The sequence below is a fragment of the Phocoena sinus genome, chromosome 1 (genome assembly GCF_008692025.1).
Source record: "Phocoena sinus isolate mPhoSin1 chromosome 1, mPhoSin1.pri, whole genome shotgun sequence".
NCBI classification, from domain to species: Eukaryota; Metazoa; Chordata; class Mammalia; order Artiodactyla; family Phocoenidae; genus Phocoena; species Phocoena sinus.
The window spans coordinates 176,448,226-176,456,020 of NC_045763.1; the positions used below are offsets into that span (position 1 = coordinate 176,448,226).

At 39.2% G+C, this 7,795-nt stretch overlaps 1 long non-coding RNA gene across 2 annotated transcripts in view; it reads right to left on the reverse strand.

Moving 5' to 3' along the window:
- The window catches only part of LOC116743598, a 28,656-nt gene extending 22,683 nt beyond the window's left edge, over positions 1-5,973 (reverse strand). For both annotated transcript variants that reach the window (XR_004346819.1, XR_004346818.1), the window contains exon 1: positions 5,915-5,973. This is a non-coding gene — a long non-coding RNA (uncharacterized LOC116743598). The remainder of the gene's footprint in view (positions 1-5,914) is intronic.
- Positions 5,974-7,795: the final 1,822 nt, after the last annotated feature.

Consider the following 7,795-nt stretch of genomic DNA (forward strand, 5'->3'; position numbering starts at 1 on the left):
AGGCTCTGGCTTCGGTTGGAGCGCAGGGAGAGGACTGGGGTTGGCGGCGTGAACACAGCCTGCAGGGGGTTCGGGCCCCACGGCTAACTGGGAGGGAGTCCAGGGAAAAGTCTGGACCTGCCGAAGAGGCAAGCGACTTTTTCTTCCCTGTTTCCTGGTGCGCGAGGAGAGGGGATTAAGAGCGCTGCTTAAAGGAGCTCCAGAGACGGGCGCAAGCCGCAGCTAAAAGCGCGGAGCCCAGAAACGGGCATAAGACACTAAGGCTGCTGCTGCCGCCACCAAGAGGCCTGTGGGCGAGCCCAGGTCATTCTCCACACCTCCCTTCTGGGGAGCCTGTGCAGCCCGCCACTGCCAGGGTCCCAGATCCAGGGACAACTTACCCGGAAGAACACACGGTGCGCCTCAGGCTGGTGCAGCGTCACGCCAGCCTCTGCCGCCGCAGGCCCGCCCCGCATTCCATGCCCGTCCCCGCCCTCGCCCCGCCGGCCTGAGTGAGCCAGAGCCCCTGAATCAGCGGCTCCTTTAACCCCGTCCTGTCTGAGGGAAGAACAGACGCCCTCCTCACGCAACCTACACGCAGAGGCGGGGCCAAATCCAAAGCTGAGGCCCTGTGAGCTGTGCGAACAAAGAAGAGAAAGGGAAATCTCTCCCAGCAGCCTCAGGAGCAGCGGATTAAAGCTCCACAATCAACTTGATGTACCTGCATCTGTGGAAGACATGAATAGACAACGAATCATCCCAAATTGAGGAGGTGGACTTTGAGAGCAAGATCTATGATTTTTTTCTCCTTTTCCTTTTTTTGTGAGTGGGTATGTGTATGCTTCTGTGTGAAATTTTGTCTGTATAGCTTTGCTTCCACCATTTGTCCTAGGGTTCTATCCGTCCGGTTTTTTTTTTGTTTCTTTGTTTGTTTTTAAACTTTTTTCCTTAATAATTATTTTTTATTTTAATAACTTTATTATATTTTATCTTACTTTACTTTATTTTACTTTATTTTCTTTCTTTCTTTTTCTCCTTCCTTCCCTCCTTCCTCCCTCCCTCCTTCCTCCCTCCCTCCCTTCCTCCTTTCTTTCTTTCTACTTCTACTAATTCTTTCTTTCTACTTTTTCTCCCTTTTATTCTGAGCTGTGTGGATGAAAGGCTCTTGGTGCTGCAACCAGGAGTCAGTGCTGTGCCTCTGAGGCAGGAGAGGCAACTTCAGGACACTGGTCCACAAGAGACCTCCCAGCTCCACATAATATCAAACGGCGAAAATCTCCCAGAGATCTCCATCTCAACACCAGCACCCAGCTTCACTCAACGACCAGCAAGCTACAGTGCTGGACACCCTATGCCAAACAACTAGCAACACAGGAACACAGCCCCACCCATTAGCAGAGAGGCTGCCTAAAATCATAATAAGTCCACAGACACCCCAAACCACACCACCAGACATGGACCTGCCCACCAGAAAGACAAGATCCAGCCTCATCCACCAGAACACAGGCACTAGTCCCCTCCACCAGGAAGCCTACACAACCCACTGAACCAATCTTAGCCACTGAGGACAGTCACCAAAAACAACAGGAACTACGAACCTGCAGCCTGCAAAATGGAGACCCCAAACACAGTAAGATAAGCAAAATGAGAAGACAGAAAAACACACAGCATATGAAGGAGCAAGATAAAAATGCACCAGACCTAACAAATGAAGAGGAAATAGGCAGTCTACCTGAAAAAGAATTCAGAATAATGATAGTAAAGATGATCCAAAATCTTGGAAACAGAATAGACAAAAATGCAGGAAACATTTAACATGGACCTAGAAGAACTAAAGATGAAACAAGCAATGATGAATAACACAATAAATGAAATTAAAAATACTCTAGATGGGATCAATAGCAAAATAACTGAGGCAGAAGAACAGATAAGTGACCTGGAAGATAAAATAGTGGAAATAACTACTGCAGAGCAGAATAAGGAAAAAAGAATGAAAAGAACTAAGGACAGTCTCAGAGACCTCTGGGACAACATTAAACACACCAACATTTGAAGTATAGGGGTGCCAGAAGAAGAAGAGAAAAAGAAAAGGACTGAGAAAATATTTGAAGAGATTATAGTTGAAAACTTCCCTAATATGGGAAAGGAAATAGTTAATCAAGTCCAGGAAGCACAGGGAGTCCCATATAGGATAAATCCAAGGAGAAATACACAAAGACACATATTAATCAAAATGTCAAAAATTAAATACAAAGAAAACATATTAAAAGCAGCAAGAGAAAGACAACAAATAACACACAAGGGAATCCCCATAAGATTAACAGCTGATCTTTCAGCAGAAACTCTTCAAGTCATAAGGGACTGGCCGGACATATTTAAAGTGATGAAGGAGAAAAACCTGCAACCAAGATTACTCTACCCAGCAAGGATCTCATGCAGATTTGATGGAGAAATTAAAACCTTTACAGACAAGCAAACGCTGAGAGAGCTCAGCACCACCAAACCAGCTTTACAACAAATGCTAAAGGAACTTCTCTAGGCAAGAAACACAAGAGAAGGAAAAGACCTACAATAACGAACCCAAAACAGTTAAGAAAATGGGAATAGGAACATACATATTGATAATTACCTTAAATGTAAATGGACTAAATGCTCCCACCAAAAGACACAGATTGGCTGAATGGATACAAAAACAAGACCCATATATATGTTGTCTACAAGAGACCCACTTCAGACCTAGAGACACATACAGACTGAAAGTAAGGGGATGGAAAAAAGATATTCCATGCAAATGGAAACCAGAAGAAAGCTGGAGTAGCAATTCTCATATCAGACAACATAGACTTTAAAATAAAGACTATTAGAAGAGACAAAGAAGGACACTACATAATGATCAAGGGATCGATCCAGGAAGAAAATATAACAATTGTAAATATTTATACACGCAACATAGGAGCACCTCAATACATAAGGCAAATACTAACAGCCATAAAAGGGGAAATCAACAGTTACACGTTCATAGTAGGGGACTTTAACACTCCACTTTCACCAACGGACAGATCATCCAAAATGAAAATAAATAAGGAAACACAAGCTTTAAATGATGCATTAAACAAGATGGACTTAATTGATATTTATAGGACATTCCATCCAAAAACAACAGAATACACATTTTTCTCAAGTGCTCATGGAACATTCTCCAGGATACATCATATCTTGGGTCACAAATGAATCCTTGGTAAATTTAAGAAAATTGAAATCATATCAAGTATCTTTTCGACCACAATGCTATGAGACTAGATATCAGTTACAGGAAAAGATCTGTAAAAAAATAAAAACACATGGAGGCTAAATAATACACTACTTAATAACGAAGTGATCACTGAAGAAATCACAGAGGAAATTTAAAAATACCTAGAAACAAATGACAATCGAGACACGACGACCCAAAACCTATGGGATGCAGCAAAAGTAGTCTAAGAGGGAAGTTTATAGCAATACAAGCCTACCTCAAGAAACAGGAAACATCTCGAATAAACACCCTAAACTTGAGCCTAAAGCAATTAGAGGAAGAAGAACAAAAAACCCCAAAGTTAGCAGAAGGAAAGAAATAATAAAGATTAGATAAGAAATAAATGAAAAAGAAATGAAGGAAACAATAGCAAAGATCAATAAAACTGAAAGCTGGCTCTTTAAGAAGATAAACAAAAGTGATAAACCATTAGCCAGACTCATCAAGAAAAAAAGGGAGAAGACTCAAATCAATAGAATTAGAAATGAAAAAGGAGAAGTAACAACTGACACTGCAGAAATACAAAAGATCATGAGAGATTACTACAAGCAACTCTATGCCAATAAAATGGACAACCTGGAAGAAATGGACAAATTCTTAGAAATGCACAACCTGCCAACACTGAATCAGGAAGAAATAGAAAATATGACCAGACCAATCACAAGCACTGAAATTGAAACTGTGATTAAAAATCTTCCAACAAACAAAAGCCCAGGACCAGATGGCTTCACAGGCGAATTCTATCAAACATTTAGAGAAGAGCTACCACCTATCCTTCTCAAACTCTTCCAAAATATAGCAGAAGGAGGAACACTCCCAAACTCATTCTACGAGGCCACCATCACCTTGATACCAAAACCAGACAAGGATGTCACAAAGAAAGAAAACTATAGGCCAATATCACTAATGAACATAGATGCAAAAATCCTCAGCAAAATACTAGCAAACAGAATCCAACAGCACATTGAAAGGATCATACACCATGTTCAAGTGGGGTTTATTCCAGGAATGGAAGGATTCTTCAATATATGCAAATCAATCAATGTGATACACCATATTAACAAACTGAAGGAGAAAAACCATATGATTATCTCAACAGATGCAGAGAAAGCTTTTGACAAAATTCCACACTTATTTATGATAAAAAAACCCTGCAGAAAGTAGGCACAGAGGGAACTTTCCTCAACATAATAAAGGGCATATATGACAAACCCACAGCCAACATCGTCCTCAATGGTGAAAAACTGAAAGCATTTCCACTAAGATCAGGAACAAGACAAGGTTGCCCACTATCACCACTTTTATTCAACATAGTTTTGGAAGTTTTAGCAACAGCCATCAGAGAAGAAAAGGAAATAAAAGGTATCCAAATTGGAAAAGATGTAAAGCTGTCACTGTTTGCAGATGACGTGATACTATACATAGAGAATCCTAAAGACGCTACCAGAAAACGACTAGAGCTAATCAATGAATTTGGTAAAGTAGCAGGATACAAAATTAATGCACAGAAATCTCTAGCATTCCTATACACTAATGACGAAAAATCTGAAAGTGAAATCAAGAAAACACTCCCATTTACCACTGCAACAAAAAGAATAAAATATCTAGGAATAAACCTACCTAAGGAGACAAAAGACCTGTATGCAGAAAATTATAAGACACTGATGAAAGAAATTAAAGATGATACAAATAGATGGAGAGATATACCATGTTCTTGGATTGGAAGAATCAACATTGTGAAAATGACTCTACTACCCAAAGCAATCTACAGATTCAATGTAATCCCTATCAAACTACCACTGGCATTTTTCACAGAACTAGAACAAAAAATTTCACAATTTGTATGGAAACACAAAAGACCCCGAATACGCAAAGCAATCTTGAGAATGAAAAACGGAGCTGGAGGAATCATGCTCCATGACTTCAGACTATACTACAAAGCTACAGTAATCAAGACAGTAAGGTACTGGCATAAAAACAGAAAGATAGATCAGTGGAACAGGATAGAAAGCCCAGAGATAAACCCACACACATATGGTCACCTTACCTTTGATAAAGGAGGCAGGAATGTACAGTGGAGAAAGGACAGCCTCTTCAATAAGTGGTGCTGTGAAAACTGGACAGCTACATGTAAATGTATGAGATTAGATCACTCCCTAACACCATACACAAAAGTAAGCTCAAAATGGATTAAAGACCTAAATGTAAGGCCAGAAACTATCAAACTCTTAGAGGAAAACATAGGCAGAACACTCTATGGCATAAATCAAAGCAAGATCCTTTTTGACCCACCTCCTAGAGACATGGAAATAAAAACAAAAATAAACAAATGCGACTAAATGAAACTTAAAAGCTTTTGCACAGCAAAGGAAACCATAAACAAGACCAAAAGACAACCCTCAGAATGAGAGAAAATATTTGCAAATGAAGCAACTGACAAAGGATTAATCTCCAAAATCTATAAGCAGCTCATGCAGCTCAATAACAAAAAGCAAACAACCCAATCCAAAAATGGGCAGAAGACCTAAATAGACATTTCTCCAAAGAAGATATACAGATCGCCAACAAACACATGAAAGAATGCTCAACTTCATTAATCATTAGAGAAATGCAAATCAGAACTACAGTGAGATATCAACTCACACCAGTCAGAATGGCCATCATCAAAAAATCTAGAAACAGTAAATGCTGGAGAGGGTGTGGAGAAAAGGGAACACTCTTGCACTGCTGGAGGGAATGTAAATTGGTACAGCCACTCTGGAGAACAGTATGGAGGTTCCTTAAAAATCTACAAATAGAACTACCATATGACCCAGCAATCCCACTACTGGGCATATACCCTGAGAAAACCATAATTCAAAAAGAGTCATGTACCAAAATGTTCATTGCAGCTCTGTTTACAATAGCCAGGACATGGAAGCAACCTAAGTGTCCATCATCGGATGAATGGATAAAGAAGATGTGGCACATATATACAATGGAATATTACTCAGCCATGAAAAGAAACGAAATTGAGCTATTTGTAATGAGGTGGATGGACCTAGAGTCTGAGTGAAGTTAGTCAGAAAGAGAAAGACAAGTACTGTATGCTAACACATATATATGGAATTTAAGGGAAAAAATGTCATGAAGAACCTAGGGCTAAGACAGGAATAAAGACACAGACCTACTAGAGAATGGACTTGAGGATATGGGGAGGGGGAAGGGTAAGCTGTGACAAAGCGAGAGAGAGAGGCATGGACATACATACACTACCAAACGTAAAATAGATAGGTAGTGGAAAGCAGCCGCATAGCACAGGGAGATCAGCTAGGTGCTTTGTGACCACCTAGAGGGGTGGGATAGGGAGGGTGGGAGGGAGGGAGACGCAAGAGGGAAGAGATATGGGAACATATGTATATGTATAACTGATTCACTTTGTTATAAAGCAGAAACTAACACGCCACTGTAAAGAAATTATACTCCAATAAAGATGTTAAAACAACAACAAAAACAAAAACCTTCTCTAAGAATTTGTGACTATACAGTGTATCCTCCCATGGATGCGCAGCCTGGATTAATATCACCTGATGATCAATAAAACCTCAAGCAAAAAAAAAAAAAAAAAAAGACCAACCAACAAAAAAAGAAACACATAAATCCTGGCCAAATGTAACAAATATTCTTTGTAATGAACAGCTGAACTTACAAAAAAGAGTTAAGGGTTGGAATCTCCAAAGTACCAACAGATTTCCCAATCTTGGAAACCTGGAGGCTTGGTTTTTAAGGGCAGTTCAGTAACAGGAGACAAAGTTTTTGGTAGGAAGTAGAAATTGAGATCTCTACATAAATTTGGAAGAATTGAATTTTTAAGCTTTTCTATTATTACTATATAGGATTTAGAGATTCTCTCAACAATAGTTTACTGAACTACTGATTGCAGCATAACTGAATATTCGTTACTTTTATTTAAATAATTCAATAAAAGTTGATTAGCATCTGTATTTGGGATTTTTAGTTTGATGTAGTAAAGTATACTACATGGAATGTTTGGGGTTTTTTTTTTTCATTTCTATTCTTTTTTTCTCACGGTAATGCAAATACCTCATCAAATAGCAAGTCTGCAGGATGGAACTTGGGTATTTATATCATTCAGTTATATCCTTAGTAGTCACCAGGAAACAAATAGCTAGACTCGGTGAAGTTGAACATACTGTAAGTCTTACGAGGAAAACTATGCCACAGTCTTTATGTAAAACTATATTCCGATTGTATTTAATCACAAACAATACTATTCATTTTATAGCACTCTATGGTTCACAAATTACTCATTTTTTTAATCTGAATTACATAACAACTTTAGAATTCAAGTTGTGCGTGTATGTTATCACTATTTTATTTGTAAGGAAGCTGGCATGAAGCCTCCAAAATGTCACATGAGAGACACATCGTATTGTGTTCTCTGCAAAATGTGATTCAACATTTTTATTAGATGCATATAATGCCAAATATACAGATTTAGCAAGTTCAGCCCAAGCAGAACAG